Below are 18,704 nucleotides of genomic sequence, written 5' to 3' on the forward strand. Positions count from 1 at the left end.
CACTGGACAAATAAGATGCTCTGACATCATTTACAGACAGAACACTGTCCAGAAAGGACAAACAGATGCAGGGAAATTGACTGCCAAGCTCAGCTAATACAGGGTAAGCAAGGCCTTCATAATCCCTGCTTCACAAAAAAGTCTGTCAGATATTCTGGGCCAGAAGTCTGAAGATTATACCCCAGTGTTTTAGAGAATATTGAGGACTCTCTAGCCAATCAGCACTCTCTGACTTTTGTATAATGTTTGGGAATGCTGATCTTGCTTTTCCTGAATAACCAGTAAATATTACACCATATAGTATCTTTTGGATATATTCCCAGGACTGGTATAGTTGTATTTTCAGGTAGAACTTTTTCCAATTTTGTGAGGAACCACCAGATTGATTTCCAAAGTGGTTGTAGCATCCTGAGATATATCTTCCTTCATGTCCACAACTCTACCCAGGACATATCCACATATCCATGGCCCCCCTCCACACAACTCTACACACACACACACACACACACACACACACACACACCCAGACCCAGAGACATCCTGACTCCTAGGAATTCTACAGTACCCAGGGTCACAGACAGAGTACCGTAAGTAGGGACACAGGAGGACTTCCTAAACAGAGACAGTACTCTCTGCCTCCCAAAAGCCCAGTTCTAACACAGCTCACATTGCTGCACCTTCCTATAAGGTGAGGCAGGCTCCAGCCAGAGACAGCAAGGGAGTTAACACTAGATATAACCAGATGGTGAGAGGCAAGCATAAAAACATAAGCAATAGAAGTCAATGTTTCTTGGCACCATCAGAACCCAGTTCTTCCACAACAGCAAGCCCTGGGTACCCTAACACACCTGAAAAGCGAGACTCTGACCTAAATTCCCATCTCATGAAGATGATAGAGGAGCTTAAGGAGGAGATAAATAACTCCCTTAAAATACAGGAGAATACAAGTAAACAGATAGAAGCCCTTAAAGAGGAAACACATAAATTTCTTAAAGAAATACAAGAAACACAATCAAAATGGCAAAGGAATTAAACAAAACCATCCAGGATCTAAAGATGAAGAGAGAAACAATGAAGCCACAAAGGGAGGCAACCCTGGAGATGGAGAACCTAAGAAAGGAGTTACATTTGCAAGCATTACCAACAAAATACAAGAGACAAAAGAGAGAATCTCAGGTATAGAAGATATCATAGCCGGGCATGGTGGCTCACACCTTTAATCCCAGCCCTCGGGAGGCAAAGGCAGGCAGATTTCTGAGTTTGAGGCCAGCCTGGTCTACAGAGTGAGTTCCAAGACAGCCAGGGCTATACAAAGAAACCCTGTCTCAAAAAACAAAAACAAAACAAAACAAAACAAAACAAAACAAAACAAAACAAAACAAAACAAAACAGAAGAAGATATCATAGAAGATATTGACACACTAGTCAATGAAAACACAAAGTGCAAAAGCTCCAAATCCAAAACATCCAGGAAATTCAGGACACAATGTAAAGACCAAGCCTATGAATAATAGGTATATGCGATGAGAAAATTACCAGGATGACTTGAGTAGACAGTGTGTTCACAGAGTATTAATTACAAAGCAGTGCTAATTGATTAATAGATGACAGTTATTAAAATTATATTTTCATCAGTCATGGCTGATGTGCCATGACTCAACTATCAGTAAGTAATAAGATATACGACATACCCCAGGTAAAAAGAATTGTCACCACAAGTGATAGAGACATGTCATGGATATCTGGTTCCAAAAACCATGATCCATACATGGTCTGAGCAAATTATAATACAGCATCTTCCAGCAAAGAAAAAAAATCTGTGCAGTTACAAACCACATTTCTGCTATGCTGTTTGTTTGGATGTTGAGCACAGAACTAAGGAGGTTAGAATAAAACCTTGGTAAGAGTTCCTCTCATATGATTTGTTCTTCCCTCTTCAAGCATTGTGTAAAATAATAGTAAATATCAAATCTCAAGAGAATTACTAAACAAGTAAAGAACAGATTGTGTGCCTCCTGAGTGAAGGCTAATAGGAAAAAAAAATCTGTTTTTAGAGATTCTAGTAGGGAAATATGGTTTTGATGAATGTTAGTAAGCAAAAAGCAGTCAGTCATGCCATAAATTTAGGAAGCATCATATTTACTAAGCATTTATTTTTAGTTCTAGCAGCACTGAAATAAATGCACTAAAATATTAGCAAGGCAAAATATGAAACTAAAAAGGTATGTTTATATGCTTTATTCTTAACAACAGAATTCCATTAACATTAACTTTCATTATTTCCATGAGATATAAAACATCTTTGTCTTAATTAAATGTCTTTTAATCACCAAGGCCATAATATAGGAGTTTCTACATAATACTATTAAGGGACTGTTATGTTTTAGAACAAATGTGGTGTTAAAACACAAGTACAGGTTCTATGTTAACAGACTGAAGCAGTTTCAAAAATATATTTGGAAATATATTGATTTGTACAATTTCTATGTTACGTTATTATTATTTTGTTTTGTTTTATTTTCCATAGTCACAGTTATGTCCTGAAAGACATTCACAGAAAAAAGAATTGTACTGATTCTAAAAGCACACTTCTTCATAAAGGAAAATAAATTCAAATAAAAGACAGACTGTAAGTCATTTTAAAATGAAAACAATCTTAGAGATCTTTTAGACACTCCTAGAAAAATTTCAAAGGGAGTAATTTTGTTTCTTTTATCTCTCTGCTCTCTAGGATACAAGAGCTATCCAGTTAGGTAAGCCAGCACAATCTGGGAGAACACAAATGAACAAAATCAACAAAATAACAAAACAATAAAAGTCACCGGCAGGTATAGATTACTATCTGATAGTTCAGATTTCATAATGTGAAGTTACAAATATGAGAAATGTGATTTGAAAATTGCCTGTTGTAATTTCTCCAAAACACAAAGACACAACTGTATGTTTTAATAAATAGATAAATCATGGGCTGTTATTACAGGATATCCCACACCATTTCTTTATAAGGAATTAAAACTGGTTTTTCTGAGTCAAGGAGCAAATATATAATGCGTAAGTTTTTACAATGGATTTTTACCTAACAAAAGGGAGTACATTTCTTTCATGAAATCTCTGCTCCATCCATATGCAATATACAAGGAAGAAAACAAAGCAAGGAATCCCACAAAATAGGTGTGGCACTGACAGTGTCCTACTGATAGCTGAGACACATATTTAATTTCTGGTCAGGCCATTGACTCTTCTCCTTGATCCTTTCTTCCATTCTGATTGCTCTCTACTTCATTTAACATTAATATTTGCCCTGATTTTAGGAAGAAGATTACTGTAGGAAAAAATTAACTACGAAAACATAAAATATATTTAATTTTCAACAGTTTTATACAACATATTAAATTTCACTTTGTTGCCTCTGCACCACCACCTGCCCCGCCCACATATATAGACTTCATTAAAACTATTTCTAAAATTAGTGTTACAAAAATCCCGTACGCGTCTATGATTTTTTTTCTTTTTCTTTTTTTAAATTTATTTTTATTAGGTATTTTCCTCATTTACATTTCCAATGCTATCCCAAAGTCCCCGATACCCTCCCCCCACTTCCGTACCCACCCACTCCCACTTTTTGGCCCTGGGGTTCCCCTGTACTGAGGCATATAAGGTTTGCACGACCAATTGGCCTCTCTTTCCACTGATGGCCTGCTAGGCCATCTTCTGATACATATGCAGCTAAAGACACGAGCTCCAGGGGATACTGGTTAGTTCATATTGTTGTTCCACCTATAGGGTTGCAGATCCCTTTAGTTCCTTGGATACTTTCTCTACCTCCTCCATTGGGGGCCCTGTGATCCATCCAATAGCTGACTGAGAGCATCCACTTCAGTGTTTGCTAGGCCCCAGCATAGTCTCACAAGAGACAGCTACATCAGGGTCCTTTCAGCAAAATTTTGCTAGTGTATGCAATGGTGTCTGCGTTTGGAGGCTGATTATGGGATGGATCCACAGATATGGTAGTCTCTAGATGTTCCATTCTTTTGTCTCAGCTCCAAACTTTGTCTCTGTGACTCCTTCCATGGGTGTTTTTTTCCCAAATCTAAGAAGGGGCAAAGTGTCCACACTTTGGTCTTCATTCTTCTTGAGTTTCATGTGCTTTGTATCTCGTATCTTGGGTATTCTAAGTTTCTGGGCTAATATCTACTTATCAGTGAGTACATATCATGTGAGTTCTTTTGTGATTGGGTTACCTCACTCAGGATGATGTCCTCAACGTCCATCAATTTGCCTAGGAATTTCATAAATTAATTCTTTTTAATATCTGAGTAGTACTCCATTGTATAAATGTACCACATTTTTTATATCCATTCCTCTGTTGAGGGGCATCTGGGTACTTTCCAGCTTCTGGCTGTTGTAAATAAGGCTGCTATGAACATACTGGAGCATGTGTCCTTATTACCGGTTGGAACATCTTCTGGATATATGCTCAGGAGAGGTATTATGGGATCCTCCAGTAGTACTATGTCCAATTTTCTGAGGAACTGCCAGACTGATTTCCAGAGTGGTTGTAAAAGCTTGCAATCCCACCAGCAATGGAGGAGTGTTCCTCTTTATCCGTATCCTCGCCAGCATCTGTTGTCATCTGAATTTTTTACCTTAGCAATTCTGACTGGTGTAAGGTGGAATCTCAGGGCTGTTTTGATTTGCATTTCCCTGATGATTAAGGATGCTGAATATTTTTTTCACGTGCTTCTCAGCCATTCAGTATTCCTCAGGTAAGAATTCTTTGTTTACCACTGAGCCCCATTTTTTAATGGGGTTATCAGATTTTCTGGAGTCCACCTTCTTCAGATTTTTATATATATTAGATATTAGTCCCCTATCTGATTTAGGATAGGTAAAGATCCTTTCCCAGTCTGTTGGTGGCCTTTTTGTCTTATTGACGGTGTCCTTTGCCTTACCTAAGCTATTCAATTTTATGAGGTCCCATTTGTCAATACTTGATCTTACAGCACAAGCCATTGCTGTTCTATTCAGGAATTTTCCCCCTGTGACCATATCTTTGAGGCTTTTCCCCACTTTCTCGTCTATAAATTTCACTGTCTCTGGGTTTATGTGGACATCCTTGATCCACTTAGATTTGACCTTAGTACAAGGAGATAGGAATGGATCAATTTGAATTTTTCTACATGTTAACTACCTGTTGTGCCAGCCCAATTTGTTGAAAATGCTTTCTTTTTTCACTGGATGGATGGTTTTAGCTCCCTTGTCAAAGATCAAGTGACCATAGGTGTGTGGGTTCATTTCTGGGTCTTCAATTCTATTCTACTGGTCTACTTGTCTGTCCCTATACCAGTACCATGCAGTTTTTTTTTATCACAATTGTTCTTTAGTACAGCTTTAGATCAGGCATGGTGATTCCACCAGAGGTTCTTTCATCCTTGAGAAGAGTTTTTGCTATGCTAGGTATTTTTGCTATTCCAGATGTATTTGCAGATTTCCATTTCTAATTTGTTGAAGAATTGAGTTGGAATTTTGATGGGGATTGCATTGAATCTGTAGATTGCTTTTGGCAAGATAGCCATTTTTACAATGTTGATCCTGCCAATCCATGAGCATGGAAGATCTTTCCATCTCCTGAGATCTTCTTTAATTTCTTTCTTCAGAGACTTGAAGTTCTTTTCATACAGATCTTTGACTTCCTTAGTTAGAGTCACACCAAGGTATTTTATATTATTTGTGACTATTTTGAAGGGTGTTGTTTCCCTAATTTCTTTCTCAACCTGTTTATTCTTTGTGTAGAGAAAGGCCATTGACTTGTTGAGTTAATTTTATATCCAGTCACTTCACTGAAGCTGTTGATCAGGTTTAGGGGTTCTCTGGTTAAATTTTTTAGGGTCACTTATATATACTATCATATTATCTGCAAAAAGCAATATTTTGACTTCTTCCTTTCCAATTTGTATCCCCTTGATCTCCTTTGGTTGTCCAATTGCTCTGGCTAGGACTTCAAGTACAATGTTGAATAGGTAGGGAGAAAGTGGGCAGCCTTGTCTAGTCCCTGATTTTAGTGGGATTGCTTCCAGCTTCTCACCATTTACTTTGATATTGGCTACTGGTTTGCTGTAGGTTGCTTTTATCGTGTTCAGGCATGGGCGTTGAATTCCTGATCTTTCCAAGACTGTTATCATGAATGGGTGTTTGATTTTGTCAAATGCTTTCTCAGCATCTAATGAGATGATCATGTGGTTTTTGTCTTTGAGTTTGTTTATATACTGGATTTTGTTGATGGATTTCCATATATTGAACCATCCCTTCATCCCTGGGATGAAACCTACTTGGTCAGGATGGATGATTGCTTTAATGTGTTCTTGGATTCGATTAGCAAGAAATTTATTGAGTATTTTTGTATTGATATTAATTAGGAAATTGGTCTGAAGTTCTCTATCTTTGTTGGATCTTTCTGTGGTTTAAGTTTCAGAGTAATTGTGGTTTCATAGAATGAATTTGGTAGAGTACCTTCTGCTTCTATTTTGTGGAATAGTTCGTGCAGAACTGGAATTAGATCATCTTTGTAGGTCTGATAGAACTCTGCACTAAACCCATCTGGTCCTGGAATTTTTTTTTTTTTTTTTTTTTTTTTTTTTTTTTGGTTAGGAGACTATTATTGATTGCTTCTATTTCTTTAGGGGATATGGGACTCTTTAGATCATTAACCTGATCCTGATTTAACTTTGGTACCAGGTATCTGTCTAGAAATTTGTCCATTTCATCCAGGTTTTCCAGTTTTGTTGAGTATAGCCTTTTGTAGAAGGATCTGATGGTGTTTTGGATTTCTTCAGGATCTGTTGTTATGTCTCCCTTTTCATTTCTGATTTTGTTAATTAGGATGCTGTCCCTGTGCCCTTTACTGAGTCTGGCTAAGGGTTTACCTATCTTGTTGATTTTCTCAAAGAACCAGCTCCTCCTTTGGTTGATTCTTTGAGTAGTTCTTCCTGTTTCCACTTGGTTGATTTCACCCCTGAGTTTGATTATTTCCTGCTGTCTACTCCTCTTGGGTGCGTTTGCTTCCTATTGTTCTAGAGCTTTTAGGTGTGTTGTCAAGCTGCTAGTGTGTGCTCTCTCTAGTTTGTTTTTGGAGGCACTCAGAGCTATGAGTTTCCCTCTTAGGAATGCTTTCATTGTGTCCCATAAGTTTGGGTATGTTGTCATTTCATTTTCATTAAACTCTAAAATGTCTTTAATTTCTTTATTTATTCTTTCCTTGAGCAAGGTATCATTGAGAAGTGTGTTGTTCAGTTTCTAGATAAATGTTGATTTTCTATTATTTATTTTGTTATTGAAGATCAGCCTTAGTCCATTGTGATCTGATAGGATGCATGGGACAATTTCAATATTTTTGTACCTGTTGAGGCCTGTTTTGAGACCAATTATATGGTCAATTTTGGAGAAGGTACAATGAGGTGCTGAGAAGAAGTTATATCCTTTTGTTTTAGGGTAAAATGTTCTGTAGATATCTGTTTAATACATTTGTTTCATAACTTCTGTTAGTTTCACTGTGTTCCTGTTTAGTCTCTGTTTCCAGGATCTGTCAATTGATGAAAGTGATATGTTGAAATCTCCCACTATTATTGTGTGAGATGCAATGTGTGCTTTGAGCTTTACTAAAGTTTCTTTAATGAATGTGGCTGCCCTTGCATTTGGAGCATAGATATTCAGAATTGAGAGTTCCTCTTGGAGGATTTTACCTTTGGTAAGTATGAAGTGTCCCTCCTTGTCTTTTTTGATAACTTTGTGTTGGAAGTCGATTTTATTCCATATTAGAATAGCTACTCCAGCTTCTTTCTTCAGACCATTTGCTTGGATAATTGTTTTCCAGCCTTTCACTCTGAGGTAGTGTCTGTCTATTTCCCTGAGATGGGTTTCCTGTAAGCAGCAAAATTTTGGCTCCTGTTTGTATAGCCAGTCTGTTAGTCTATGTCTTTTTATTTTGGAATTGATTCCATTGATATTAAGAGATATTAAGGAAAAGTAATTATTTCTTCATGTTATTTTTGTTGTTAAAGTTGGCATTCTGTTCTTGTGGCTGTCTTCTTTTTGTTTTGTTGAAGGATTACTTTCTTGTTTTCTCTAGGGTGTGGTTTCTGTCCTTGTAATTTTTTTTTCTGTTATTATCCTTTGAAGGGCTGGATTTGTGGAAAGATAATGTGTGAATTTGGTTTTGTCATGGAATACTTTGGTTTCTCCATCTATGGTAATTGAAAGTTTGGCTGGGTATAGTAGCCTGGGCCGGCATTTGTGTTCTCTTAGTGTCTGTATAACATTTGTCCAGGATCTTGTGGCTTTCATAGTCTCTGGTGAAAAGTCTGGTGTAATTCTGATAGGCCTTCCTTTATATTTTACTTGACCTTTTTGCTTACTGCTTTTAATATTCTATCTTTATTTAGTGCATTTGTTGTTCTGATTATTATGTGTTGGGAGGAATTTCTTTTCTGGCCCAGTCTATTTGGAGTTCTATAGGCTTTTGTATGTTCATGGGCATCTCTTTCTTCAAGTTTGGGAAGTTTTCTTCTATTATTTTGTTGAAGATATTTGCTGGACCTTTAAGTTGAAAATCTTCATTCTCATCTACTTCTATTATCCTTAGGTTTGGTTTTCTCATTGTGTCCTGGATTTTCTGGATGTTTTGAGTTAGGATATTTTTGCATTTTACATTTTCTTTGTTTTTGTGCTGATGTTCTCTATGGAATCTTCTGCACCTGAGATGCTCTCTTCCATCTCTTGTATTCTGTTGCTGATGCTCGCATCTATGGTTCCAGATTTCTTTCCTAGGCTTTCTATCTCCAGCATTGCCTCTCTTTGGGTTTTCTTTATTGTGCCTACTTCCCTTTTTAGGTTTAGTATGGTTTTGTTCATTTCCATCACCTGTTTGGATGTGTTTTCCTGTTTCACTTTAAGGACTTCTATTTGTTTGGTTGTGTTTTCGTGTTTTTCTTTAAGGACTTGCAACTCTTTAGCAGTGTTCTCCTGTATTTCTTTAAGTGACTTATTGTAGTCCTTCTTGATGTCCTCTACCATCATCATGAGATATGCTTTTAAATTCAGGTCTAGCTTGTCGGGTGTGTTGGGGTGCCCAGGATTGGCTGAGGTGGGAGTGCTGCGTTCTGATGGTGGTGAGTGGTCTTGGCTTCTGTTAGTAAGATTCTTAAGTTTGCCTCTAGCCATATGGTAATCTCTGGAGTCAATTGTTATAGTTGTATCTGTTTAGAGCTTGTTCCTCTTGTGATTCTGTTAGTCTCTATTAGCAGACCTGGGAGACTAGCCCTCTCCTGAGTTTCAGTGGTCAGAGCACTCTCTGCAGGCAAGCTCTCCTCTTGCAGGGAAGGTGCCCAGATATCTGGCATTCAAATCTGCCTCCTGGCAGAAGTTGTATTCCACTCACCAGAGGTTCTAGGATTCCCATGAAGAGTGCTCTGGAGACCTTGGGGGTGTCCGCTGACTCCTCGCCCAAGGTGACCTGGTTCTGGGGCTGACCACTGTGTTTTGTTTTTGTTTTTTTTTTTTTTTCTATTTTGTTTATAACTACCTGTGCTACATGTCATACTACAAAGTTATGGCTGCATGCATTTGAAAAGTCACTGATGAACTAATAAAAGATAATTTTTCAAAGGAAAGGAAACACAGTTCTGGGGAGCTTACAAAAAATGTGAATATTAAGAGTTATAAAATCTTTTTGAAATTCTTTCATACAGGACACAACTCTTATGATCTCACAATACATACTGGAGTTCATATTGGATATGAAAAAGATTGTCATTATCTAATACTCTCCCTTGAATATCCACTGTCTTTGACAGGAGCTGCAAATACACAGCTTACTGTGAATTAGTTTACAGTAAATCTACAATGAATAACTGTTTTTAGTAGAGTTACTAAATTATACTTATGACATTTGTACATGGATTACCAGCTTTGTAAATACAATCTTGTAATGGACAGTAAAGTAAAATTGAATATATGTAGCATCTTAATTAAGTTAAGGCAAATATATTATGTTATAAAAGGACATAGCAAGCTAAGTAATCAAACTAGAGAGTTTGCTTTAGGAATTGGTGAAATCAGTTGCAATGCAGGTGTAATAATGTACTTGAAAAATATCTAATAAGAATAAACAAGTAGAAGGCTTTTCATTAGTAAATCACTTATATAATGATTGTGTGGTCAATACAGACACAATAACCATCTTTGATTTGGTTTTCTTGAAGCTAAATTTGATTTATTTTTGTTAATGATATTGTTTAAGTTAGGATATTTCTTTGTAGCAAAGACTGACCTATGTATTTGAAGTACAATTTTTGGTTTCTATAAAAACACAGAAATATTATAGGTTTTTTGTTTTGTTTTGTTTTGATCCCAGGTGTGGGATATAGGGCTGCTTTAGATTTTCCACAGCAACTGACTGTGAATTACCTCATGCTCTAACAAGGTCCATAGGTGTGCAGATTTATTTTTTGGTCTTCAATTTGATTCCATTAATCAGCATGTCTGTTTCTGTATCAATACCATGCAGCTTTTATGACTATTGCTCTGTAGTACAGCTTGCGGTCAAGGATGGTGACTTCTCCTGAAGTTCTTTTTTTTGTTCAGATTGGTTTTGCTATCCCTCACATGTCTAATTGTATTTTCCTGAGTGTTTAAGGGATTTATTTGTTTCTTCATTAAAGACTTCTCTCTGATTGTATTTTCCTGTATTTCTTTAAAGGGTTTATTCATATCCTCTTTAACAGCCTCTGTCATGTTTATAGGTTAAATTTAAGGACATTTCCTTGTCCTTTGGTTGTGTTAGATTTTTTTTTCTATAAAAGCAGTAACAATATTAAATAAATATTTATAGACCACATATTATGTTCTAGATATTGGCTTTGATTCAAAACATAAAATTGTCTGTGACATTATTCGAATTACTTATATTGGCTAAGAAGATATTTCAGTGTTTAAGAGCACTTGTGTCTCTTTCAAATAACAATTCAGTATGAAGCACACAAAGTAGGTGGCTTCAAGGGATTTTAGAATGTCTTCTGTCCTCTGTGAGTATCCACATATGAACACATATACAAAGAGAGAAATATACACAATCAAAAAATGAATTATTGTCTATAGTTTATAATAAAGTGAGCAATTACTTATATACTCTAACTATAAAATTTACTTATGCAAAATTTTGAATCTTTAATTTAAATGAATAGTTAAAGTTTATAAGAATTATGAAAAAGATCTATATTACTAAGCATAGTTCATGTTGCATGTTAAAAAGCAACTCAAAGTTGTTTTGTTTTACACAATTTTAGAATATTTCCATTTTCATTCTTAAAAACATTACAAGAATAAAAGATTTGAAACCCATACTATCAGGAACTAATTTTTTTCTTTCAAAATTGCATACTGTTTGTTATAAAGGCAGTTTAATCTTTAATTTACTGTGTAATTCTGTATTCTCCATTAGATATGGTGAAAAAAAAAAGCTCATCTTCTTGGTTATATAGAGGGTTGTTTGTTTGTTTGTTTGTTTGTTTGTTTACACTCCACATTTTATTCTGTCTCCTGTCTACTTTCTGCCTGTTTCACATCCCATACCTCCTCTCCAGCCCCCACATCTCCAGGAGCATGTCTCATGGAGTTTTGCCAACTTAATAAACCCTTTTATTTTATTTTATTTTATTTTATTTTATGTTCGGTGGTTAGAAAGGAGAAGGGGATCTGGAAGAAGTTCTATGAGATGAATATTATAATCAAATATATTTAAAGCTTAAACATGCTTAAGTAAAAAACAAGATAAAATGTGCACACACACAAACACACAGACCAATCAGTTCTCTCAATTTTTTTTTTTACTTACTATACACATATTCCCTAAATAACACTGGCCTTAAACAAACATGCTATTAATAAAATTCTTTTTTAAGAGGTAGGAATTCAAACATAATATTCTTTTTCTATGTGAATAACCCAATTCCACTACTGATTTTAATTTTTCATCATTCTCTCAGGTCTTTTATAATCCAGTTAAATAATTAAGACTTTATTCTATATATATTGCTGGGAAAAAGTGTTGGAGTTGGAAATCACTATTTTAATCCTTATTAAATTCTTGAAGAATTATGTCAATTCCCACCTTGACTCTATTTCTAGTCTTCTGGCTTATATTTATTTGTCTATCTTAAAGCCAAGGATAAATAAAAACATTATACATCTCTAATTATTACTAATTAAAGAGAATGTCAATATTTGAAACATAAAATATTACTTGTAGAGAAATTTTAATCCATCAACATGGCTGCTCCAGCAGGCTCTTATCTTTGGAAGTGGTCCCTTTCCAGAGCTGTCATGTTGCTGAATTAAAATCTCTCTACATTTTCCCCCTTTCTGTTTAATCTTAAAATTATACACAGTTCATCTATCACAATAGAAACAATGATCAATCCCACAATCTTGACTTTCTAAATATCCTTATGAAGATCCACTAATCCTTTATAACTGCAATACTAACAATTTGCAAGTGTCGATTTTAGCATTAATGTTTTCCAGACTGGCAATGTGATAAAGGATCTCTCCTTTTTCAACCAGCTTGTTGAGTTGTCCCCATGCATGGAAGTATCAGCTGCCCATGTTGTCTGCACAGCTCTCCTGCATTTCGTATTTCTTTGAATCAGACTTTTCATGTGGCTGTTTCTCTTATATTCCTTTCATTAGATGTGAGACTATAAACAAAACCTCTTCCTTATCATAACACAATCCCTGACTTCTAGTCTGATGTTAAATCATCTTTAAAGGATACAGATTGATCCAATTCAACAGGCTTTATTTTTCTTTCTACAAGTCAGTGCCTGCAAGTTAATCTTATTCTCTCTGACCACTTATCAAAGTACAATTAGATCTTTATGAATCCAAACATAAACCTGACAAATTTGGCACTCATGTTCAATGCCTAGCTCCACAAGAGCAATCTAGGCTTCATATCCATTGTCAATGGGCACATTGTAAATGTAAATGTCACTTTTATTTCCTCAGATAAAGTGATGATGTGAGAACCATACACAAGTTGTATGAATACTCAGTTTGCACTGAGCTCAGAACTTTTATTTTCTTTTTCTTATATATTTTATTTATTTACATTTCAAATGTTATTCCCCTTTCTAGTTTCCCAAGGATGCTTCTAAATGCCCTTCAATGTTCAGGATAATTCTTAAAATGTGACTTATCCATCCCATACTAACAGAAATACTGAGAACAAAAATTTTTCTTTATACCCACTGGCCAGACAAATGAGTTCCTTTTTTGCTTTCAATTATAGAGATTTTTCCTCCTCAGATACAAGTAATTATACTCTGTGTATTGCCTTGGCCACTCTCAAGTTATTGAAATCATTCTCATCACTAGTTAGAAAGATCCATGGTTGACTTGATACCTTTGTAACTGTTTTGCCCTGGATTTTCTTTTGAGTAGCATAGTGATTAGAGAGTTAAGAACAAATGTTACTTATGCAGTTATATTCCTAAAAGTTGCTCCCTAACAACTCATAGCTGACTATGTTTGCTACATATGTGTACTTATACTTCTACTGTCGCAAAGTTGTGGAATTTTGAGTTTTATTCTCAACAGATTCATAGAATCTTTTGCTAATTACTGGGATTAAAATTATTATATTGAAAAGCTTTCATTATAACATTTCTGATAGCTGTCCTCTTTGGATCATTATCTGGATTAAATATTTTAGTAGCATATAATGTTAGAAATCCTTGCCCACATTTATAATAATTCTTATGCAAGTATCTACAATGTTACTTCCTCAGCTACTTTCTTTTATTTTTTTTAGATATTTCTTCATTTAAATTTCAAATGCTATTCCCAAATCCCCCTATACCCTCTCCCACCCTGCTCCCCAACCCACCCACTCCTGCTTCCTGGCCCTGGCATTCCCCTGTACTGAGACATATGATCTTCCCAAGACCAAGGGCCTCTCCTCCCATTGATGGACGACTAGGCCATCTTCTGCTACATATGCAACTAGAGACACAGCTCTAGGGTATACTGGTTAGTTCATATTGTTGTTCCTCCTATGGAGGTTGCAGACCCCTTTAGCTCCTTGGGAACTTTCGCTAGCTCCTCCATTGGGGGCCCTGTGTTCCATCCAATGGATGACTGTGAGCATTCACTTCTGTATTTGCCAGGCACTGGCATGCTCTCACAAGGGAGAGCTATATCAGGGTCCTGTCAGCAAAATCTTTCTGGCATTTGCAATAATGTCTGGGTTTGGTGGTTGTATATGGGATGGATCACAGGTGGGGCAGTCCCTGGATGGTCCTTTCTTCTGTCTCAGCTCCAAACTTTGTAACTCCCTCCATGAATATTTTGTTCCCTATTCTAAGAAGGAACGAACTAGATGGCCTAGAAGGCCATCACTGGAAAGAGAGGCCCATTGGACATGCAAACTTTATATACCCCAGTACAGGGGAAACGCCAGGGCCAAAAAGTGGGAGTGGGTGGGTAGTGGAGTGGGGGGAGAGGGTATGGGGGACTTTTGGGATAGCATTGGAAATGTAAATGAGGAAAATGCCTAATAATATATATATATATATATATATACATACATATATTTATAATACATATATACATATATACATACATATATACATATATAAGAAGGAACAAACTATCCACCTTTTGGTCTTCCTTTTTCTTGAGTTTCATGTGTTTTACAAATTATATCTTGGGGAGTCTAAGTTTGTGGGTTAATATCCACTTATCAGTGAGCTCCAGACCTCTGTGCACTTTCCCTGCCAGAGGAGAGTTGGCCTCCAGGGAGGGCACTGACATCAGGATCAGCTGACAACTCCATCTTGTATCCCGGGTCCCTCAGAGACCAGTCTGCACAGGAGAGCTCGTGGGTGGCAGAAGCAACATAGCTTCTGAGAAAGGGTCCCTTTCAGGTCTACATCCTCAGCTACTTTCTTAAATGATGTAGAGAATGGAAAGTGTTAACACTTAGAATACGTAGATTAGTTTGCATTCATAATTTGACATTTTTAAAACAAGTATTTTTATTTTTAAATTTAAGGAAATTAATTAATTTAGGAATTAGTTTAGTTTAAAGTAAACATTTAGTTGTAACTAAAATAAAGTATTCTAAAAAATGATGGTAAGCATAAGCCAAAAGAAACCAAAGGGTAACAAAAAAACTAAACCCTTGAAGTCTCATTAGCAAAATGGAGAACATTTTCAAGAAAGAAATGATTACATGTAAATTTTCTTTATATAAACCATATAAAAGTTTTGCTCACTTTTCTACTAAAAGTATAAACAGCTTATTTTAAGCAGTTTATTATTTTAGCTGTTGTGACTGCCCCACAGTGGTAAATTGAAACATCAATGAATATGATTTCAGAAATGTTATGTACTTAGAGACAAATGGAAATAATTTTTATTTTCTTTTCCATAGATATTAATCAACAGTATTTATGGGACTTTAAAACATAGTCTAAAACCACATTCTTTAGAGGGTATTTATTAAAAAAAACAAAATACACTCCCTTTTAAATGCTGTGTTTCTTTCTAAACAACAGATTAGTTCAAATAAAATGGAGACTATCAGTAAATAAATGAGTATAATTTAGAGAACAAGCTGGCTATTGGACATTATGAATAAGAAGTGATGCCTCAACAAATTCCCATATGGCAAAGTTTCAGTTTAAGCTCTTGTCATTTTGAACACAGCCAGAGTCCATCTAGCGTGAGTGCAAGGCTTTATGTACCTTCACTCCTATGTTAGAATTTTGTGTAATTTAGCTATAGTGACTTGTGAGGACTGCATAACCTAACTATTGTGACCTTTGCAGTAATAACTCTTTAAACACCGTATCACATCAGAGTATTTAGGATGTTTTCATTTTAGTGTACATCATCACAATTTGATTCTTTAGTGTCTCTTTAACCACTAATGTCAACAAGGTATACCAAGACATGAGTTTGATTTTGTTTTAAAACTACACACAAGAACTTTAAAGATATACTCAAAAGTTCAGTGTGTCATTGGACACATGGATTAATATAACAGGAGTTTAGACAACAGTGGTATTTTCTTGGGAAAAGCTGTAAGATTTTGCTGAAAGGAACCTGATATAACTGTCTCTTGTGAGACTATGCCAGGGCCTAGCAAACACAGAAGTGGATGCTCACAGTCAGCTATTGGATGGAGCACAGGGCCCCCAATGGAGGAGCTAGAGAAAGTATCCAAGGAGCTAAAGAGATCTGCAACCCTGTAGGTGCAACAACACTATGAACTAACCAGTACCCCGGAGCTCTTGACTCTAGCTGCATATGTATCAAAAATGGCCTAGTAGGCCATCACTGGAAAGAGAGGCCCATTGGACAGGCAAACTTTATATGCCCCAGTACAGGGGAATGCCAGGGCCAAAAAATGGGAATGGGTGGGTAGGGAAGTGGTGGGGAGGGTATGGGGGACTTTTGGGATAGCATTCTAAATGTAATTAAGGAAAATACATAATAATAAAAAATATTAAAAAAAGAATGCATAGTAAAAAAATAAAAATAATAATAATATACACTAAAATAGCTGTTTATAAAGTTCAGTGATAGAGCTCCTTATGTAGCCCAGTGTTATAGTATTTATAAAGTATGGGATCCAACTCATATTGACAAAATAAACAAATAATTATTAAAAAGTAAGTGTGACATTATACTCATTATCATGTTTAAGTTCTTTTTTCCTTTCTTAGTTTCTGTGTCAAACATGATTCTGGGAGGGAGCTTAAAATGGGAGAGTAGCTAACTAAGAGTCCTTACGACTCTTGCATAGGATCTGAGTTCTTTCCCTAGCATCCACAATACCTGTAAATCTAGCTCCAGGGGGATTGGAATCCTCTTCTGACTTTCATAAATACTGTCACTCTCATGCCATGGGTTAACTCACCAGCTTTCTCTTTCTCCCTCCTCCCCCTCTCTGTGTATGTGAATGTATGTGTATATGTGTATGTGTATATGTAGAGAGAAGGGGGAGGGGAGAGGGGAAGAGAGAGAGAGGGGAGAGAGAGGGGGGGGGAGGAGAGGAGAGAATGTGTGTGAGAGAGAGAATGTGTGCAGTAAGTGGAAGTTGTAGTTACCTTTGAAAATACTATAGGTGACTGGAATACAACCACTATTTTTGTCTTACATGCTGATATACTGTGTGGTTAAATAAAATTGTATTGATGTGCAAATAGGGTTAATGATGCAAAGTATAAGACATTTTATATTTGCCTAAGTCCATGGCAGAGTAAAAATTTGTCTTTTTATTTACAAGAAAAGCATTTCACAAATATCTCCTCAGCCTGCAGTACCAAAGTTTTGTAATTTTCTGTTTTCAAGAACTCCTAACTTCCAAGTCACAAGAATTATAGCCTCCCATATTTTATATATAATTCAATGACAAGATTTGTGTTATTAGTGAACAAGTTTAGGTGACAATCTAACACCCTCCAGCTTTCTTGGCAAGAACTAAACAAAGACCTAATGAATTATAACCTCTTTCCAACAACCAAGATGCTACTTCTAAGAAATACTTAATGACATTCACAATTATAAAGCATACCTAAAAGTCTGTTTATGGAAGTACTAGTCTCATTAACAGGCTAGCAGTGAAAGCATACTTAATGATGTTCTGTGAAAATGATTAAAGGAGGAACAGGAAGTAGAATTGTAAAGAAAACTAGCATGAGAACAAAGAACTTTTGATTAAGACACTTTTTTAGTCAGCAGGTTCATTAACAATTGCCCCAACTGCTGTTGAAAGTAATCGAAAAAGGAGACTGTAAATTTTCATTTGTAAGTTTTTCCTCTGCATTTTGGCATATTGACTTAAGTTAGGGGTACTACTTGGTCATAGGACTTCCTTGTATGGTGTATAGTTTTAGAAAAAACCTGCTTTTATTTTCTGGTGCACTCATAAAAAATGTTAAGAAATGGAAGTTAAAAGTAATTTGCACTTGTAATTTAACAGAAATTCAAATAGACTCAATTTGTTTCTGTGTTCATGGCATAAAATCAAGGTACTAAGCATTCTCAACTATGGGGGCAAGTTTGCCTTAAAGACTAAATAGACCTTTTGTAGAATCCAGTTCCTTATAAGTGTAGGTTTGAGGGTACCTGCACCAACAGAAAGCTGGATCAGTTACTCATGATTCGTACATACCTAACTCCATCTTCAAATCCAGCAAAGTCATGCTAAATCCTTTCTATTATTCTGTATTCTAATGTCCCCTTATGTGATATGTAATTTGAAAGTTTCTACTTCAAAAATGTTTTGTGATTTGATCAAGCAAACCTAGATAACTATTTGCATCATTTATTCAATTGAATTTGAATATTAAATATAATGGCAAAACCTAATTAGTGTTTGGCTAACCTGCTTATGAAGATATTAGGTTGGCCTCGGGAAGAAGACAAGGGCTCTTAGAAATTTTGACTGCTATAGCATACCATACCTCCAAAATAACCCCCCAAACAAAAACAAAAACAAAACAGTTATTGGGTGTACTGCTTTCATTTTATACTTCCACTTTTCCAACTTGGTAATTTCTTGTGCCATGAACAATTGAATAATCACACACAGTAGCCATGAGCTATGATTTCTAAAATTTTAGAAGTCATCTTCATCTTTT

This window comes from Mus musculus, chromosome X (assembly GCF_000001635.26).
Source record: "Mus musculus strain C57BL/6J chromosome X, GRCm38.p6 C57BL/6J".
In the NCBI taxonomy this organism is placed as follows: domain Eukaryota; kingdom Metazoa; phylum Chordata; class Mammalia; order Rodentia; family Muridae; genus Mus; species Mus musculus.